The 20,903-nt window shown below is 43.5% G+C and overlaps 1 protein-coding gene across 5 annotated transcripts in view; it reads right to left on the bottom strand.

The window, feature by feature from the left end:
* Window positions 1–20,903, bottom strand: part of Ldlrad4 (low density lipoprotein receptor class A domain containing 4) — a 311,621-nt gene that overhangs the window by 226,174 nt on the left and 64,544 nt on the right. For all 5 annotated transcript variants that reach the window (XM_029547067.1, XM_029547069.1, XM_029547066.1 and 2 more), the window contains exon 2: window positions 13,942–14,030. The gene's annotated coding sequence lies outside the window, so the exon portion shown is untranslated. The remainder of the gene's footprint in view (window positions 1–13,941; window positions 14,031–20,903) is intronic.

Genomic DNA, 20,903 nt, shown 5'->3' with positions numbered 1-20,903 from the left:
CATCTGGAGTCTTAGCCCTGTTTAGAAATAACCCACATCTCATTTACTCCCCGCCACCTCTAACATGACCCAGTTTTTCTCCATCACCTCATGCCCAGGTCTCCCATTCTATAATATTCCACAGAGAAATCCTCCTCGTGGTCATCGGCCATATCAGAAGCTCTTCTGGGATTAATGAAACTGTGGGAAAAGAGTGTCCTTGATCAAGTAAGTTTTGAAAATTCTAGGCTAAATGACATTAAGGTTTTTTTTTAAATTTCAGAATTGTTTCTAATAAGCTAAAAGCACATAAAGAATCTTCAAGAGACAGAGAGGTGATAGACAGAATTAATAAGCCCTGGTGATTGGAAAGCCTTTTTCCTACCTCCTAAAATGAAGTTCCTCTGAGCACACTGGCCAAGTTCTGGGCTCACCTTCCTCTTCAGCTGGCAGCACCCATTCTGCTCAGGACATGGAAAGTGCTGAAGACACAAACATGGAAACGATACAAGTATTCCTCAAGCTACAATGCACAGAGGACTCAGGGACACTAAAAGGTAAGCTACTCTAGCCGAGCATGAACTAGGTCACCATGCCAACTTCCAGGTCACCATGCCATCTCTGACCCTCAGAAGTGCCTGTTCAAACTCAGAAATGTAAGCTCAAAGTTGGTCTTTAAAAGGATGTTATCAGGCCGGGCGTGGTGGCGCACGCCTTTAATCCCAGCACTTGGGAGGCAGAGACAGGCAGATTTCTGAGTTCGAGGCCAGCCTGGTCTACAATGTGAGTTCCAGGACAGCCAGGGCTATACAGAGAAACCCTGTCTCGAAAAACCAAAAAAAAAAAAAAAAAAAGGATGTTATCACCAGTCTGCACTTTGGCCCCATGAACATACACCACACCAGTGGTTCCTAATGACCCTATCGCAGGGGTTGACTATGACCATCAGAAAACACAGATATTTACATTACGATTCATAACAGTAACAAAATTATAGTTATGAAGTAGCAATGAAAATGATATTATGGCTGAGTGGTGGTCATCACAACATGAGGAACTGTATTAAAGGGTTACAGCGTTAGGAAGGTTGAGAATCTCTGCACTATATCCACTTTAATGACTCTGTTCACTGTTAATGAAACAGAGGAATCCTTGGGTAGTGGTGGCTAATAAGGATGATATAAAGATCCCAGATCCCCTCACCCTGCTGACACTGAAGTCCTCGACTCATGGCTAATCCTCACACACACTCATTCCTGCCAGTGATCAAAGTGGAAGTCCAGGCATCTACCTGCAACAGTCTCCAGGGGAAGGCAGCATCCGTATCACACAGGCCTCCCCTTCAGACCGGAGGCCATAGCTGATCTCCTGGGTGTCACAGTCCAGAGACAAAGCCAACAGAACACAAGTTGTCCCTCATTCCAGCTCCTGCAGAGGCTTGGGTCTTTACACCACCAACTGATGTGCCTTTGGAGGTTGGCCTCTTGACTAGAGTAAAGCCACGGATGGGAAGGGACCAGTGGAATTATGGGGAGAGGCTGCCTCTCTCTGCACTGTTAGTCTTCTGTGACCCCGCAGGTTACATCTACTCGAAATACTGTTGGCCCTCCAATCAGGCCTCGCCACAGACAAGCAAAGACCTGAAGTTGAGGAGGATAGAATTCCCCAGAAGCAAAGATTTCTCAGGCAACGGACAGAGCCACGTGTCCTGTGACCAGCTATTGTTGGTCCAAGTACAATTTCGAGCTCAAGAAATTCAACCATGTGAATTCTAGATAAGCACGGGTAGACCTAGAAGCCCCTTGGTGGGGAGTTCCTTGGTCTCAACACCTCCCCTCCCATGAACATTCACCCATGGAAGCAACCGGCATCACAGGATTCCTCTCGTCAGAGAAGGTAGGGAATCTTCTCATGTCATAAAGCAGAGTTGCAAATATACAGATGAGAGTACAAGCCAGCAAATGGTGCGCAATGGAAAAACACAGAGGACCAGAACATCAGAGATGTTCCTGAACTACATCTCTGAGAAGAAGCTATGATCTCTCCTGGCAGATGAAGAAAGGGTAGGTGGAAGAGATTTCCCAAGCCACGTAATGAGTAAATGATATGTCCAAAGGAGCAAGCCTGAGCCTCTCACCTAGAATATTCATACATTTTCCCATAGTCATATTATTACAACCTTGCATATATTATATATATGTATATATCAATTAATATATATTATATTCTGTACATTGTATATTACATATTGGATATTATACTATATGTTATATATTATATATTATTTGAATAAACTGAAAGCAACTGCATAGAGAGGAAAATAATGGAATCTTGGGGTGACTTCTGCTTTATTTTATTGATAAGAATGTGAATTAATTAATAAATACTTCCTGAAAAATCAATATTGCATGTGTGTCAGTAAAAGTCTAATTTCCACGACTTTTATTATAATCTCTTAGGAAAACAAAATGAGAGGGCAGGTGTGGCACCTGCCTGTAATCCTAGCACTGGGGCTACTGAGGTAGGAGGGGTTAGAGGTTCAAAGGCAGCCTCGACTACATAGTTCCAGGCCAGCTTGGTCTACAGCCAAAACCCTACCTCAAAAAAAATAAGGGAAGGGAGGGGGAGACACTGGAAGGAGGAGGACCACCATAGAGAATACGGAAGGAAGAATGGATGAGGGATAATCAGTGCCTGTCACTGACAGGCATGTGGAGGACAGAGCCCTAAAATGTCACGTGCTATGTGATTAGCACTGGGTCAGAGGCTTGAACTGTGGACTTGCTAGAGTATACCTCCCCTGCTTTTAGACACCCTAGAGCTATATGCAGAGATGGAGCTTCTATTAGCTTGGCTCTCACAGTAACAGGAATGGGAAGTTCTACAGTGCTATGTAACATGGCTAAGAAATAAACCCTTACTTCTGTGAGCCTATTAATGTTATGTTGCTTCTCCTTTTTTCTTTGTATATCCTTTTCCATGTGTCCTTGGTTTATGTGTATGAGTATGCTGTATTGTATCAAGAACATGAGGGACTCAGAGGCTGGGAGAAAGCATTGGATCCCCTGTACTGTAACAACAGGCAATGGTGCCAGACCTGGGTTCCCCAGTAAGTGCTCTGAGCCATCTCTCCAGCTCTTCTTCTTCACCCTTTAAAACATGTATATATTTATCTGTGTAGGGGAAGGGACACGCATGCCACACTACACATGGAAAAGCCAGAGAATGACTTTCAGGAGTCGGCTCTCTCCTTCCACCAGGTGGGTTCCAGGGATTGAACTCAGGTCAGAAGGATTTGCAGCAAGCCTCTCTGCTTTCTGAGCCATCTCCTCAGCCCAAACTGTTTCTTAATTCCAGGCCTGTCTGCACAACTCCTTCATAAAGGAGGATAAAGCGACGAGTCTGTAATGAGGTAAAAGATTTAACAAAGCTCAATCTGGTCCCTCATAGCTGGGCTAACTATGCTACCCAGCATGTGTGGGACATCACATCCCTCTGTACCTCAACCATTCCATTGGTAATGCTTTCAATCAAAAAGCACTTGGTAATTATTCACTGAATAAATTAGTAAGTGAATGCACAGGTTAGTGTATAAAACCCAACTCTTGGTCTCATCTTCAGATGACCATCTTGGTAGCAAGGGCGTTGCTGGTTTTATTATTTGGTTTGATGGAACACCACAGATTGTGCCTCAGTTGGAGAAGGTGAAGATGTCTGCCAACACAGCCTGGATGGGGCAGAGCGAGCAGAGCGGAATGGTACACAACTGCACAGACATTCTCTCAAGGGGCAATTTTGCTGTGACTCAGAGGTCCAAACCCCTACCGGTCCTGGCACTTTGCTTTAGTTCCCTGTGACTTTTTATTGCCTGTAAACAGAAAATTCCTCACACTTAGTCAGCCTCAGGAAATTCAATTCCCTATGTGTCATAACACAGCAGCATGCAGGGCCCTGGGGCAGGACTTTTCCTCGGGCAGTCAAGATGCAGAACAGGGTCTATAGATCCGCTCATGAGTGCTGGTGAGGGTGGACCTTATGTAGACTGTGCCCTGTACATTTCTTAGTCCTACTATCCTAGAAGCAAAGATTTGATGGTAAATAAACAGCAGTTGATGGATAAAAGTCCACGTTTGATGCACTCGAATTTTTTTTTATTCAATTTAATTTTATTTTTTTACTTATTCACTTTACATCCCATTCACTGTCCCCCATCCAGGTCACCCCCCCCCTTTTTAAAACTCTAATTTCTTAAACTGTGCCAACTAGTTGATTCCTTACTATGATAGCTCATTGGGTATACTATCGCCTCAAAAAAAAATAATAATCTGATGGTGGACAATAAAAAATTCCTTCAAAACAATCTGAATTTGTATCTTTATGAAAATGAGATCATACACATTTCAGTATAAGAATAAAAGACCCCCAAAATGATCAACAGATGTAAGAAATCATCGGTTCTTCTGGTCAAGCAGAAAATTCTCAAAGTTTCAGGATTGGTTCTCCCAGAATAACATACGGAAATACTGGGAGGGATGCTCAGTATCCTACACAAACAAAGGTTAAGCTAAAGAAGATTACTTCAAACTCTTAAGCCAACCATAAGCTAACCTTTCTAGGCATGCCAAGTGTTAACACTTTTCTAGTGAGGACAGACAGAAATGACCAGGGGTTTTGGTGTTTTGTTTTGTGTTTGTTTGTTTGTTTGTTTTTCCATCTTTAAGGGTCAGAAACATGAGGTCACTGGGAATAAGGAAACAAAGTCACCTACTCTGGTGACAATGATATGGCGTCTGTGAAGGAAGAGAACATCTATCTCCTAGGTGCACATAGACAGGCAGCAGCAGGCCTTTCCCCAGGGGTGTGACCCACCCATGTCTGCCCACACGTTAGACTATAAGGGACTTTATCAGAAGGACTAGCACTGCAACAGCTCTGTTCAAATCTCTGGGCATTGGGGGCTTTAGAAACTAGAACTTGGGCTCTGCCTTATTTTTTTTTTTTTTCAATTCAGAAAGCTCCACTGAATAGAAGGCTCAGATTCAATGGGGAATGAGATTAAATGAATTTTATGGGCCACATCCTATGGAGTGTGGGATAGTAACTGCATGCCCTAAACCAAACCCGAGGATGCTCAGCAGCCACTGAACCTCTCCCATGATGCTCTAGCATTTATATGAAAGTCATGGATACAGAAATCTTTCTTCAAGTAGGAGAAATATGATCCATTCCTAGAAGGCTGCACACCCAAGTTCAGCCAGAAAACATCTGATGAACTATAGCCCAATCCCTTAAATATTCTCTCTACAGCAGTGCCAATGGTTCAGCACAAGTAGATCTGCAGCTGGGCAGAAACCCCCGATATAGGGACAGATGGCCTTTAAATAATTTTACCAAGGACTCACATCCGGATTAGTTACTTGGACTACTGTAATCACTGTTTCTGACAGAAATAACTGAGAAAGATTTGGCTTGGTTCATGGTTTCAGAGGGACTTGGTCCATTACAGTAGAGGAGATGAGGGTAGACTACCAGGAGCACACGGCAGAGGCTGTTCACACCATGGTAGATCAGGAGCCACAGGAGCAAGAAGAACCAGGGATACAGCTACAACTCTCAAAGACACACCCCCCACAGTGACCTACTCTGAGGGAGGCTCCATCTCCTAAATGTTCTGCAGCCTCTGAACATAGGACCAGATGGAAAGCCCGTGCTCAAAGGGTAAGCAAGTGGGATGCATTTCAGACTCAAACAGTAACAATCTCTCCCACTTTGTAATGTACTTCACTTGGCCATACAGCAGTTCTTTTTTATTCATGTGTCTGTGTGGTGTACACGAGTAGAGGTGTGCATGTTCGCACGTGTGTGAATGCATGTATGTGTAGGTGGGTACATGTGCCCGTGAGGCCCAAGGGTGTCAGGGATCCTCCTTGATTGCTCTTTCGGCTTATTCCATGAGACAGGGGCTCTCAGCCCCAAGGTCGTCAACACGGCTAGACTAGCTGGCCAGCTGCTCTAGGGATCTCCTATTTCTGTCTTCTTAGGCTGGAGTCACAGAGGAGCCACCATGCCCACCTGGCATTTACATGGAGTCCAAACTCCACCCCTCCTATAGGCTCCTTAGCTACACAACCAGCTCCCAGGACCCCCAGCTGCCGATTCTTAATAGCGATTTTATTTAGGCTTCTCTACCAGTCACCCAAAGATGGAGTCAGAACCTTTCATTCCACTATAATTGAAAGATAGGCAACTCTACTGGAAAAGCTTAAACTTAACTGATTAAACAACCAAATTAACTATGCCGAACTAAATCCTACTTATGTATTTGCACATCCTTAAATAGTTCAATGTTGAGCCAGGCAGAGGTGGCGCACGCCTTTGATCCCAGCACTTGGGAGGCAGAGACAGGCAGATTTCTGAGTTCAAGGCCAGCCTGGTCTACAAAGTGAGTTCCAGGACAGCCAGTGCTACACAGAGAAACCCTGTCTTGAAAAAACTTAAAAAAAAAAAAAAAAAGTTCAATGTCCCATTATCTCTTTTATTCTCTCCTAACACTGTAAACCATTGCACACACATTCTTGGTTAGGGTTTCTATTGCTGTGATAGAACACTAAGACCAAAACCAACTTGGGGAGGGAAGGGTTGATCCATGCCTGGGGTCACATGTCATCACTGAGAGAAGTCAGGGCTGTACGCAAAGCTGGAACCTGGAGGCAGAAGCTAAAGTAAAGGCCTAAGAGGAAGGCTGCTCTCCCTGGCTTTGCTCCCCCTGGCTTGTCAATTTACCTTCTTATACAACCCAAGACCACCTTCCTGGGGTGGCTCCCAGTGGGCTGAAGTCCCCAAATCAATTATAGATCAGGAAAATGCTCCACAGACTTACCTATGGGCTAATCTGACGGAGGCACTTCTCAACCATGGTTCCCTCTTCCCAGACGACACTCGCTCGTGCCAAGTCGACACGATAACAAACGAGCACCGACACGACAGTAAGTCTCACATATTCTCACGCTGCCTCATTTGTAAAATACAAATAAGGTGAATAAATAAAGTAATAAAATGAAATCATAGGATTTGGTACCTGAGATGTAAATTGCATTGTGCCCTAGCATGGAGCTCTTTTGGGGACTCAGATACTGATTAAACAGCCTCTGGGTGCACCTGAAACAATTACTGGGAAGGGGGAGACTGGGACCCTCAGAGAGAGGTGGGAAACGCCGAGTGGTGGAACCTTCAGCATCAGTGTAAAACAGGGCAGGGCTGCAGTTCCTTGTAAGACCCAACTGGTATCGAAAAGCCCCAATGCCAAAGCATCTACCAACTCAGGCGAAGCTGTACTCCCCCCACTGGACTCTAGTTCTTCTGCCAACGCTGCATACGTCTTTGCTTTTTTTTTTTAGGTGTGTTTTAAATGCTTCTAAGTAAAACATTTACATCAGTAGGCCCTCATGTCTGTTGGTGTCTCAAAGTATACAAGGAATGGCCTACTGCCAGTGTTTACAGGGCTGCTCTTATGACCCTTAACTCACCTGGAGGCAGTGGTTTTTAAAGAGAGCTTCATAGCCAGGCAGTGGTGGTGCACGTCTTTAATCCTGGCACTCAAGAGGCAGAAGCAGGTGGATCTCTGTGAGGAGTTCAAGGCCAGCCTGCTCAATAGAATGAGTTCTAGGACAAAGACAAGGAGAGATTCGTTTGTGATTATGATATTGTATTAATTCTTTCATGGGCTTTTTCCTTTCTTTTTATTTTCAGTTGTTCAGATTAATAATATTTCAGTAATATTGCAGCCAAAGTCAGGTATTTCATCCCATCATCAACTAAGACACCCACTGCTGCAAATCAGATATACTGTTAGTGCAAACAACTCCAACATAGATGGCCAGAACCAGATATCAATCAAGGCCTGCCTATTAAACAGAAGTGAACAACCCTTTATTCAGATTTTTGGCTCAGCTGATGGAAGGTATCTAAGGAGATACTTTGTTAATTGAAACCAAGGTGGGAACATTTATTTGCTTTTTTTTTTTGGCTGAGTTATATTTCACTTAAATTTAATGGGAGGGTTATCAACTACTTGCTATAAGCTTTACTGTCTTAAAGAAACCACAAATCACAAAGTATAACTGTAACAAATTCTCCAGTTCAGAATGTGAAACAAATATAATTCCTGTCTTCATGGAGCAATTCTCTTTGAAGAAGGTAACAGTGATGGCTGGTCATTTACCTGATAACCAGGTCTACGTGAGATTTTATTTAAAATAAAAATAAAAAAACTCAAATTAATAAACTCAAACTATTTAGCAGATATGTTAGATTCCATCTCTTGGTCTCTTTTGATACCACGTTTTAAAACAGGTTTTTCTGTATTTCATCAATGCTGTCAGCATTTCTTCAGCTGCACAGTCCTGACTTCTTTGCCACAGCAGTCAAGGTCCAAGAAAGATATGCAAGCAAAATGTAGAGAATGGTGGCAATTCAGACCCCAGGAGAGGAAAGAAAAACTCTTCCTTACACGTGTGTTTGTAGACAAACCTCAGACACCTAGTGTTGGGAAGGAGCCTCTTTCGGGCATTGTTTGTACTCACCAGCTGAGCATCAGCAAACAGCCTCAGACACAAATAAAGACCATACAAAACAAATCAGTCACTCGATGAGTAAGCCTTCGTAGAAGAGACTAGTTGACATTCTTGTTCTGATTGAACGCATTTGTTATTTCCTTTATGTATAGAATATTTACGTCATTTCTCCCTCCCTCCAACCCCTTCCATGTCCTCAAACCCATGACCTTCTTTTCTTTGTTATTGAGACTAAATAAACACAAGCTGCTGAGTTCATCCTGGGTTGCCCATGTGTGTCTGGTTTACCAGGTGACACATCTAACCGTCTCTGTGTTGTTACATCACACGAGCTACGATCCAACCCCTTCCATCTCCCTGCCTACCTCTGCAATCGTGCCTATATTGTCCTCAGCTCACACTCAAGACATCTCACATCTGACATCGTTAAAATGATTTCTTTAATGACCATCATGCCTCACGCCTAACAGTGCTCCTACCACTGGGGAGACCAGAACCTTGCTCAGCATCCCCTCAAAGCCCTTCAAAGCCCAGAACTGGATATGATACCATGGAATTCAAGGATGCCTCCAGGTTCCCTAGGAATCAAAAATGTTATCTTTGGGATTAGGAGATGGCTCACTGGGTAAAGCATGTATCACTCAAACCCAAATATCCCTAAAACTCATGAGAATCCAAGCAGAGTAGCACATGTCTGTAATTTCAGTACATACACAGAGAGACAAGATATGGAGACAGGCAGATCCCAGAGAGCCAGCTAGCTCAGTGTTGGCAGCAACAAACAAGAGACCCTGTATCACAGTGGAAGACTATGAACAATATTCAAGGCTGTTCTCTGACTCACACATGCAAAACTGTGGCACAGGTATTCCCACACTAACATCAACACACAGCACATATACATATATTAAAAAAAAAAACAAAAACAAACTATTTTTAGGTTTTGCTTAATCTTCCTGCCCTTTCTGTATTGAATCCAAAGAGAACTTAGCAAACTACTTCCATCTGGAAGAATCTGTAATAATTATACGGCTCTGTGGTGACACTTTCTGAAAGGGTGGCCCATGTACACCACCAACGACAGGACTTTAGGAGGTCATCTTCCTTGAAGGGCACGCTCGCCAAGCAAATGCCCTCACAGATGCACCAAGTGTGACTTTGCCTGGACTGCTGAGACACAGTCTGTTACAACTGGCATCAGTTGCCACAAGCAAGCGCTAAGAACCTGACCCTGGCAAAGCATATTTTACACTCCAGTGCTGCTCATCTGGGTGATACCAAGTGGGGAGGCCGGGGGAGGGGGGCAGGAAGGCAGAGAAGGAAGTACTGGAGCGTGCATGTGTGCACTGTGCCTAAAGACACCCTGCTACAGAAACGACTTCACCCACACAGACAGACCAAACCCACGAAACCAAGTTTCCAAACTGCTGCTGAGCATCCCATAAAAAGCAGCTCTATTTCTAACCCTCCCGCACCATGGAAAAATACAAACGACACCAAGCAACCGAGAATCTCTGAAAGTCTTATTTTATACTCTTTCCCCACACCCACACCCAAACCTCCCACACACACACACACACACACACACACACACACACACACACACACACACACACACACACACACAAAATCTTAGGTGGAAAATTTGCTAGCTTTTTTCGAAGTTTGACAATACTGTGATCAACTGACGAAGCACTTGACTGTAGAAGAATTTGCTAAAGGCATTTTTCGGTTACAACTGCGGTTGTCTACTTGATGAAGGAGAATAAAAAAAAATGTCACTTGGTAATAGAAGGGCAGAGGACTGAAGAGACAGTTCCATTAGGAAGTACCTGCCTTGCAAGCATGAAAACCTAAATTCAACCCCCAGAGCCATGTAAAAATTCTAGATTAAAATGTTTTAAAGGTGTCCGTGGTGGCACATGCTTATTTATAATCCCAGTGTCAAAGAGGCAGAAACAGGTGGATCCCTGGGACTGGTTGGCCAGCCAGCCTCTTCTACATGGCAAGTACCAGTCCAGTGGAAGACCATGTCTCAAAAGAAAAGGTAGATCATGGCTAAAGGACACTTGAGGTTGTTCTCTGGCCTCCACAAACATAAACATTACGGGACAAAATCCTGGCTGGCAAATGAAGCAGACAGAGAAATCCCAAGGTCTCAGGTCAGGGACAGAAGGGCCTATGACTATGTGACTCAAGTTCCTTCCTTCTAGCCTTCCTCTTGGCATTTCCCAGCTTTATGGGGACACACCCAGTGTTCCTGACACCTGTGCTTCTGCTTCTCCCAATGACACTCTTAACCCAAAGCCAGAGAATGGGGGTCGGTGGTGGGGGCAGGGACAGGGAGGGATACTAAAGCCTCCTGACTCTGGTTCACAGTCACACAGAGACTGCTACAGGGATGGACAGGCAAGAGGGTGGGGTTTCCAGACAAAGGGAGATCCTGAATGGAGCTCTGAAAGGATTCAGGAGTCCCCTGAGAAGCCAGGAGGACAGTGAAAGACTCTCCCCAGGCCTTCTGGTACCTCTGCTCTCACCTCCCAAATAACCAACTTGGAGGATAACCCATCACTGCCCAGATTCCCATGCAGAGAGCAAATCACTGCAGCCTCCACAGGGGTTATCTATTCCTTCAAGTGGAGGCACCTCAGGCTCTCTTTACAGCCGAGCTCCAATTGTTCTCATTTGATTCCATTTTCACCATTTCATCCGGGTCCTTGTGCACAGCAGAGATCAATTTGTACATATACATCACTTTAGCAGGCACAGATGACAGAACACAAATCTTTTTCCTAGTACTGCTGCTGGTCTTTGATCTTGATTTTTTTTTTCTTTTAGCATGATCACAGGAAGTTCAGGTCAGAGAAGTGTGGCGTTGAACAGAGCTGTTGGTTAATTGCTGAGTGTTTCTCAAAGCAGCTCCCTGTCCTCACCATTGAGCGAGGAGCCCGAACTTATAATTTATTTAAAGCTCTGTGCTTTGCCCATTACCTAACACCTGGCTCTAGCAAGATGCCTCATCCAGTGTTTTAGGAAAACCTGCTCAGTCCTGGGGGGAAGGCAGACAGAACTTCTGTCTGTTTGCCACCAGTTCCCACATATGTATGATCCATGACTGACAGCTGGCTAATATCAGACTAGAAAATGACAACTGACATTGTATTGACTGTTTAATATGTATCGATGATGAACTAGCCATTTCAAAGATAATTCTACAAGATAAATCTCCCATAAGGTAAGACAAACTGAGACTCCGGGTGACAACTTGCCCAGGGTACAGAATGATTAGAGCTGGCAGGGCTGGAACTTAAGGCAAAGTCTGTGCACGCGCACTATGACCGAGGTGCGCATACCTCTGGAGTCTTCAGGAAGACTGAATCTTTAAAATACTTAATAACAACCTAAGCACAGAGAGTCAATCAATCCCACCTTCAAAGCCAAATCCAAATAAATCCACTGCACCCAAAGACAGACGCGGTGCAGTTAAGGCAGGACCCTCCCAGAGAAACAGAGCAGAGAGAGCGAGCGACACCTGTCCAGAGTGCTCACCACTTAGGAATGTCTCGCAGTCCAGCTGTGAGCTTTACAAGTCACAGAGCAAGTATAAATTCCAGGACAGCCAGCTGTAAGAGCCTATTTTAAAGTGTGAAGGTCCTGACAGCACCTCAGAATCAAAAGTCTGTGCTTGAGAGCACCCGGGGAATGCTGGAGCAACATGCGCTTGTGCAGCGAGCACGGGCAGTTCTTCAACGGCTCCCATTGGCGGGGAGGAACACAGTTTTGTATTTAACCTAAAAGCCACATACGGTACTGTAGTCAAGAGAAAGTTTTCCACTACCAATTTTAAAGTTGCTTAAAATAGTTGACAGAATGAGGTAATCCCATATAAGGAGAGGAATCGGATACTTATGTAATTTTCAAGAATTATTGCTACTTTTACCAAAATTTTGTAAATCAAATTTCACAGCCCTTTGGGGCATGACTCGGTGGTATGTTCGCGTCCTTAGAAAACTACATGGACACAATTTTAGGCTTGGGTGGGTGAACTTAAGGAGAATGCATGTGAAGCGAAGACAAATGTTAAACCACACTCACACTTGCATGGGCCTTGGGAGAAGACTTCCTCCTACTTTAAGCTGGTAATAAGTGTGCCAAATTACCACAGGAAAACCACCAGCATTCATTAAGTCAGCAAAAACAAGAGACTCTCCTGCACCGTGTTGTTCCATCCAGTTAATAGAGAGATCGCACAAATATACGTTGGCAGCACGAACATCCACGAGAAGCCCTGGGCACTCCTGTGAACATGTGCCATCTACCCTGTGAGTTAATCCACTGAGGAAGGAACCATGTATAAACTGAACTCAACTCACCCAGAAAGAGGTGAACTGGACCCACACTCAAGTAGAATGCAGTCTGCTGAACAATACATGATGTTTAGCATGGAAGGCTATGGAAGGCTGAGAAAAGCCCATTTAAACTGAGGGATCTGTGTAAATGAGTGAAGAAGTACACAGAGTCCTTCCTCATGCTGCAAATCAGTCAGGAGCCTCACTGAATCCCAACCATACATTTTTTTAGAGCCCAGGGAGGTTCTCATCAGCTAATAACATTTGACACAAGTTTTATTGAGTTGGATTAGTGTGCCAGCTACTATTCTACCAGCCACGCAAGCAAGCCATCGAGAGGGAGGATGAGATAAAAGAGCCCAGGGTCTGTCCTGGACCTTAGAGAGCAAGTGTGGACCTTATTGTAAGTCATGAGCCTACCTTGTAGCAAATTTTTAAAAAGGAAGAAAGAGAGGGAGAGGGGGAAGGAAGAAAGGCAGGAGGGAAGGAATACCCTGAAACTCTGTAGAGCACCATAGAACCCCGTATCTTTTTGAAAATTATCAAATGCCCCGTATCTTTTTGAAAATTATCAAGTGCCCCGTATCTTTTTGAAAATTATCAAATGCCCCGTATCTTTTTGAAAATTATCAAATGTCTTTGTTTGATGCCAGGAAACATCAAATGTAGACAGCCAACTAGGCAGGGTCAAAATCAATAAAATCACTTCAGAGTCAACCTAACAGAGGCAAAGGACAAGCTTGGGTGAAGAGCAAACAGCAGACAAACTGGAGCTTAGGGACAGATCTTGCATCCTCTAGCAACGTCCGACTCTTCCAGGGCCAGCCCTGAATCCTGCTTTACACTAAAGGATGTCTGAGTTCCCAAGACATGTAGTTACCATCTGCATTTTACCTCCATGTACCCCAAGTTTCAGTCACTTAGACATCCAGACAGAAGACAAAGGCGACTTAAGGGAGGCCAACCACCTCGGATGGACCGGCACCATCACAAACATCAGAAAGATCTGTTTCACAAACATCAGAAAGAACTCAGCTCACCTCTGAACTAGGCGAAGCCAGAGGTCCGGTCTTTGAAACAGTCCACCAGGAGAATGGGGTCTTGTGCTACAAATGTCGAGTCAGAAGTGCTGAAAGAAATACAGAGAAGTTCAATGAGTTGATTCTTGATTTCTCTCAGTTCCATCCCCCCCCACCAAAAAAGAATTGAGAGCTGTCATAATAAAAAGCACAAATATCAAAATAATTAAAATGAAAATGCAAACATAAACATTAAGTATTACATGGGGGGGGGGGGAGAGAGATTCATACCCAAAAATCTGGAGTGACGGATATGACTAAATTGGAACTTTTTAGGAGCCATTGAGGACAATAAGTTCTCATCTCTACATCAAAAGACACACTTGCTCCTCCAATGACAAGAAGTTTGTCTTCAGTGAGAAGTCACGAATAATAGTTTCTTGCTGAACCATTTTTCTTCAATTATTTTATTTATTTACATTCCAGTTCTTGCCCCCAGTACCCCCTCCAGTTCCTCATCCCATTCCTCCTCCCCCTTGCCTCCGAGAGAGTGCTCCCACACACACCAGACCTCCTCTTTCCCTGGGGCCTCAAGTCTCTTGGGGATTAAGTGTATCTTCTCCCATTGAAGCCAGACCAGGTAGACCTCTGCTACATATGTACCCAGGACCTCAGACCAGTCCATGTATGCTCCTGGTTTGTGGCTCAGTCTCTGGGAGCTCCCTGGGGTCTGGGTTACTTGAGACTGCTGGTCTTCCTATGGGGTCCCTCTCCCTTTCACAATCCTTCCCCTAATTCAACCACAGGGATCCCTGACTTCAGTCCAATGGTTGGGTGTATGTATCTGCATCTGTCTCAGTCAGCTGCTGGTAGGGCCTTTCTGAGGACAGCCATGCCAGGCTCCCATCTGTGTCTTTGGTTACTGCGGACCTCCTGGGAGGCACACAGGCCATAGAATGTGGGCAGGCATTGGGTCATTGGTCTGGCCCAGGTGAGGAAATGGACCAGAAGGAAGGTTGGCTCTTTTCTTTTTAAATTCAGACAGGTGAGCTTGTCGTAACAATGCTACTGTTGCTGCTGCTATATGTATGTGTCTGTGAGTACAGGCACAAGAATAACATGTATGTAGAAGTCAGATGACAACTTCCTGGGGCTTCACTTTGCACTGTGGGATGTAGGGGCCAAATTCAGGCTCTCAGACCAAGCATCAAGTCATATGGGTCTCTCTCTCTCTCTCTCACTCACTCTCTCTCTCTCTCTCTCTGATAGGGTCACCCTTTATAACCTAGGGCTGGCCTCTGACTTGAGACAATTCTGTGTAGCCTGATGAAAAGATCATTTTTCCTTCTTAACAATCCAAATTACCTTGGGATAACTCAGCGTACCTAATATTCAACAGTAAAAGGAGGCAAGCCCGAGGGCATCTCATCCCTTCTTGGAAATAGGTATCTAATCCTGTGTAGCAGTGAAACTCTTAACCAGGAAGACACTGTGATTGTACCCACAAGGCTACCTGACTTTCTGTGTCCTCCATCCTGAACGTAAAGCACCTTTGTGCTCCAGGGGTTGTCCGGTTCCCACCATCTACCATCAACACCTTTATCCCAACTTAGTGAGCACGGCTCTGTGGGATCCCGTTCGAGGTGGGATCCCTGTGCCCCATTCAGTGACTTCCTGTCTTATGAAGCCATTTCAGGTAAATATCTGCCTCTGATAAAATGGGTACTTCTTAACATCCAGTCTGCCAATACGTAGGATAAACTCCATCCAAGGTAGAATAAGCGGCCATCTGTGACATTTGTGTGCCACACTGGACTCTCCAAGAGACTTGTCCCTCAAATCGTGTTCCTACCATATGTCACTCCCCAATGTTCAACCAATGCAAATGTCTCCAGATAAAAAGTGACTGATAAAGGACACCGTGAGACTCCTGTACAATTCTACTCCAAATATATGAGCCAAACCACCCTGCCTGTTATTATCTATCTCCTTCCTATCCATAATGGAAGTGTACAGAATCTAGAACAGGCTACTAAGGCCTCAATCATAGCACCTCATGTAAGATTCCTGAATTGTAACTGAAGAGTGAGAGAATGCCTTGCTGAGGGACTGGGGCCACATGGAAAGACCCGAGGGGCCTCTAGGACCTGAGAACAGTCCTAGCAAGCAAGGGGACAGTGACATCAATCCTGTGGTTAGAAGAAACTTAATTCTACAAACTATCAACAAGCTTAGAAGACCTCTTTTCCATGCAAACACAGCCTGCCTAACATCTTAACTTCAGCCCGAGGAGAACTGAACAGAACACGAGACAGCTCAGCCATGGAAACTGTGAGATAATTAAATAAGTGTGCTGGTTTAAAACACCAAGTTTATTATTTTAAAAAGACTATTTTGTTCGGAACTATAAAATGAATACATCTTATAACTTAATCTAACATGAGATACGTGCTTACATGTTAAATACATGTGTAACTCCATGGATGAGGCTCCATCAACCATGAATTATTTTTCTCACTCAACTCTGACCCTACAGGAAGGAACTACATTGCCAGCATCTTGAACTCAAAGGAGAGCTCTAACTTATTGTTTGCATGCGGGGTTGTGTGTCGTCTAAGTGTCTAGGTGATTGTATTGTGAGCAGGGATTTGCATACTGAAGCCAGAGGACAGACAACCTTGGGTGTCAAACTCAAAAAGTTGTCTGCCTCCTTTGAGACAGGTACTCTCAGTGGCCTGAGAATCACCTTAGCTTGGTGAGCCAGAGAGCCTGGAGGATCCTCTTGTCTCTGCCTCCCTGGGCTGGACTCACAAGCAGCCCCCGCCATGCTTAGGATTTTTAGGTGGATCCTGAGGACCAAACTCAAGTCTTCATGCTTGTGAGGCAAACAATTAACAAGCATAGCATCCCCTCCAGGCTAGCTTCCCCCTCCAACAATTAGGATTAGTCGACTTCTACATAACGCAATAAGGTCATAGCACCTGAATCCATTCAATCCTTCAGAGCACGGGTCAAAGATTCAAATTTAATTTCAAAAGAGGCTGAAAGATATTTACCCTCGAAGCTTTTGCCCGTGAGCCCGAGTCAGTGCTTAGGAATATCTCTTTGAAAGTGGCAAGGTTAAAGTGTAGAGAGAAGTAGAGGATGTTCGGGGAAGGCTGGACTCAATCCAGGGTAGGATGCAGGTATGTAAACAAAGTGACAGAAGGTGCCAGACGGAGTGAAGGGGCGGTTCTGACCAAAGGTTCTGTCAAAGGGTGCACAAGGGCTCACAAAACACAGCAGGGGCAGTGGGAACAGGAAGCAGGCCAGCAATGAACTAGAGTAGGGTACATAAGAACCCACAACGAAAATCACGGGTGAGAAGTGGACCAGACTCGACCCTGGGGTAGCTTGCTCGGGTATGTGGGGACCTGCCACACACATCGGCGGTTTGGAGAATAGGCAGCGGGATCTGACCCAGGGTCTGAGTCCTCTCTGAACATTGCAACTGCCTCCATGCAAAGATGGTTAACATGAGAAGAAAAGGGGGAAAGAAAGGAAGTGAGGTAGATAAGGAGAAAGGAGAGAAAATCCCGACAAACTGACTTCAGATGCAAAAGTCTCAGTACAGAAACATAAACAACACACAGAAGAAAGGCAACATGTCTCCTTCAAAAATTACTGACTCCATAGTGATGATCCCCAATGAGAGGACTTAGAAGAGCTGTCAGACAATTCAAAGGAAGGATCACAGATAGGTTCAGAAACTCAAAGAAGGCGTGAACGTACTCCAAGAACACAAAAACGAACAGCACAATGAAATAAAGACATCAGTTCAAAATATGAAAATAGAACTCAATAAAGGAGAACTGCTAAATCAAAGCCAAAGGAAATGACAATGGAAACACGAACCTCCATCAGCCAAATACCACTCGGTGGACAGCCTCGCCAACAGGACTAACTGATCACATGGGGAACAGCGCATCAGGGTTTGAAGGCAATGTGAGAGAATCGGGTCATTAGTTCAAGGTCAATGGTGAATTTTTAAATGTATACATGAACAGAATATGAGAGGGCTTGGGGACACCATGAAACCATCAGTCTATGGGATTATGGACATATGAGGAGGCAGCTTCCATTCCAAAAGTATAGAAACTGCTTTCAATAAAGCCAAAGAAAAAAAAATCTCCCGATCTAAAGAAAAAGACGTTTATCTGGGAACAACAAACATACAGAAAATCAATTTTTAAAAAGATCAGAAAAGAAACTCCCCAAGCCATAGTATAATTAAGCCACCAAAACCTAGACTAAACAAAGGTTACTGAAAGCCACAGGAGAGAAGGGCAAAGTCACACAGAAAGGCAGAGGAGTCCAACCAACAGTTGATGATTCAGAAGAAACTTTGAGAACCAGAAAAGCACCCAGCTACCCAGACTGTCATACTTGGCTATTTATCATGATTGAAGGAGAAATAAAAACTTTCCATAACCAAAATAAACTAGAGGAATCTATGATCACTAATCCACAGAGACACTGCAAAGATTCTGGACTGAAGAAAATAAACATTCCCAAAAGGCCACAGAGAGAGAAGACCAGGATAGTTGGTCAAAAGGAATTTAAGAAAACACCACAAAAGCGACAAAATGACAAGAATCAGAGCACATCCTTTGATAATAACTCTATTAATGGCCTCAATTCCCCCAACAAAAAGTCCTAGACTAACAGAATGGATTGAAAATGGGACTCATCTTTTTGCGGCCTCCAAGAAAGGCTGCTTACCCTCAAAGACAGACATAACCTAAGGGTAAAAATTTAGAATCCAAGCCAATGGAACAAGGAAATGAGCACGTGTTGCTATTGACAATAGCATGCAGCTATTGTCAGCTATCTGACAAAACAGACTTTAAATCAAAATTAGTCAGAAAAGATAAAGAAGGTCATTTCATGCTTACCAAGGGATCTATCAAGAAGATATTAAAATTTTAAACATGTATACACCCAAATTCAGGAGTACTCAATTTTACAAAGTAAATACTACCAGATGTAAAGCCAAAGGTTAACCCCGGCACAGTAACAGTGGGTGACTTAAACATAACCATTTCACCAACAGGCAGGAAATTTATACTACGTGGGGGGGGGGGGAGTAAAGTTAAATAGTATCATAAATTGCATATACCGAATACATATCTATAGAACATTCTACTAAAACACTAAAACAATAAAAAAAAAAATCACATTTTCTCAGCAGCACATGGATCTTTCTCCAAAACAGATCACATGGCAAGACTCACCAGCATAGAAAAACTGAAATGACATCCTGTGTCCATTCAGACCACAATGAGATAAAGCTAAATATTAGCAGCCAAGAAAGACTGCAGAAATGACATAAACTGGTAGAGATTAAACAACACACTAATGAATGAAAACTCACAGAAGGAATCCAGAAGGAAGTAAAAATTCCTAGAATCAGACAAAAAGGAGACAGCAAAGGCAATCCTCAGAGGGCAGCTCATAGCACTGAGTGTCTACATCTGAAAACCAGAAAGAAATCCAAATAACCGACCTAATGATACAAGAACAAACCTACGCCAAAATCAACTGGTGGGAGGAAGTCATTAAGATCATGGCAGAAATTAATTAAATAGAAATTTAAAATACAAAAAAATTTTAAAAGTTGGTTCTTTGTCTTTGTTTGTTTGTTTGTTTGTTTGTTTTGTTTTATTTGTTTTTCAAGACAGGGTTTCTCTGTGTAGCCCTGGCTGTCCTGGAACTCACTTTATAGATCAGGCTGTCCTTGAACTCAGAAATCTGCCTGCCTCTGCCTCCCGAGTGCTGGGATTTGAAAAGATAAAGACTGATAAACCCGGAGCCAAATTTACCAAAAAAGAAAGAAAGAAAGAAAGAAAGAAAGAAAGAAAGAAAGAAAGAAAGAAAGAAAGAAAGAAAGAAAGAAAGAAAGAAAGAAAGAAAAGGATCCTAATTAACAAAATTAGGCATGGCACAGCACAGCAGACATTATGCTACCCATAGAATTCATAAAAATCACAGAGATGACCCTTTTTTAAAAAAATCTATGTCCCACTAAACTGGAAAATCTAAAAGAAATGGATGAGTTTGTAGAAGCATGCGGTCCACCAAAATTAACCCAAACATAAGATAAACAATTTAAACAGATCTAGAACAAGCAATGAGATTGACGTAGCAAATCACAATTCCCTTAACCAGAAATTGTATAGGGCCAGGTGAATGCGCTACAGAATTAGCTCAGACCTTCAAAGAATAAAACTGATACTACTTAAATGTTTCTATAAAATAGAAAGGGAAACAAAGTTCCAACCTCTTTTAACAAAGCTGGTATTACTCTGACACCAAAACTAGATAAAGATGCTACATAAATAAATAAATAAATAAATAAATAAATAAATAAAACAATAGCTCAACCTCCTGATAAACATAGATTCAAAAGTCACAATGAGATATTTTTAACAGAATTCAAGATCACATCAAAAACATCATCATCATTAGGTTCAAGCTTGGATTCATTTCAGAAATACAGTGATGGGTCTACGTGCATAAATCAATAAATGTGATTCATCGCACACTGGACTCAAAGTTAGCGATCTCATGACTACCCAGTCCTTTGACAAAATCCAACATCTTCGTGACAAAAGTAATGGAGGGTCAGGGGTGGGAAGATCACATTTAACACGATGAAGCTATAAGGAGTCAATCTATAAAACAGAGCTGCCCTAAATGGGGGGAAAACCCAAAGCACCCTGCTAACACTGGTGTGCCCACCCTCCTACTTCTACTCTAATTCAATGCTTGAAGTCTTAGCTAAAACAATAAGACAGAGGAAGGAAATAAAGGGGATACAGATAGGAAAAGGAGTACCCCTACTTGCAGACAATAGGATTCTAGACATGCAGAAGGACTCCACCAGGAAACTCCTCCAGCTGATAAACACACTGAGCATATACACCAAAGATAAACATACTGAA

The sequence above is a fragment of the Mus pahari genome, chromosome 15 (genome assembly GCF_900095145.1).
Source record: "Mus pahari chromosome 15, PAHARI_EIJ_v1.1, whole genome shotgun sequence".
In the NCBI taxonomy this organism is placed as follows: Eukaryota; Metazoa; Chordata; class Mammalia; order Rodentia; family Muridae; genus Mus; species Mus pahari.
This window is presented reverse-complemented; position numbering and strand designations above follow the sequence as displayed.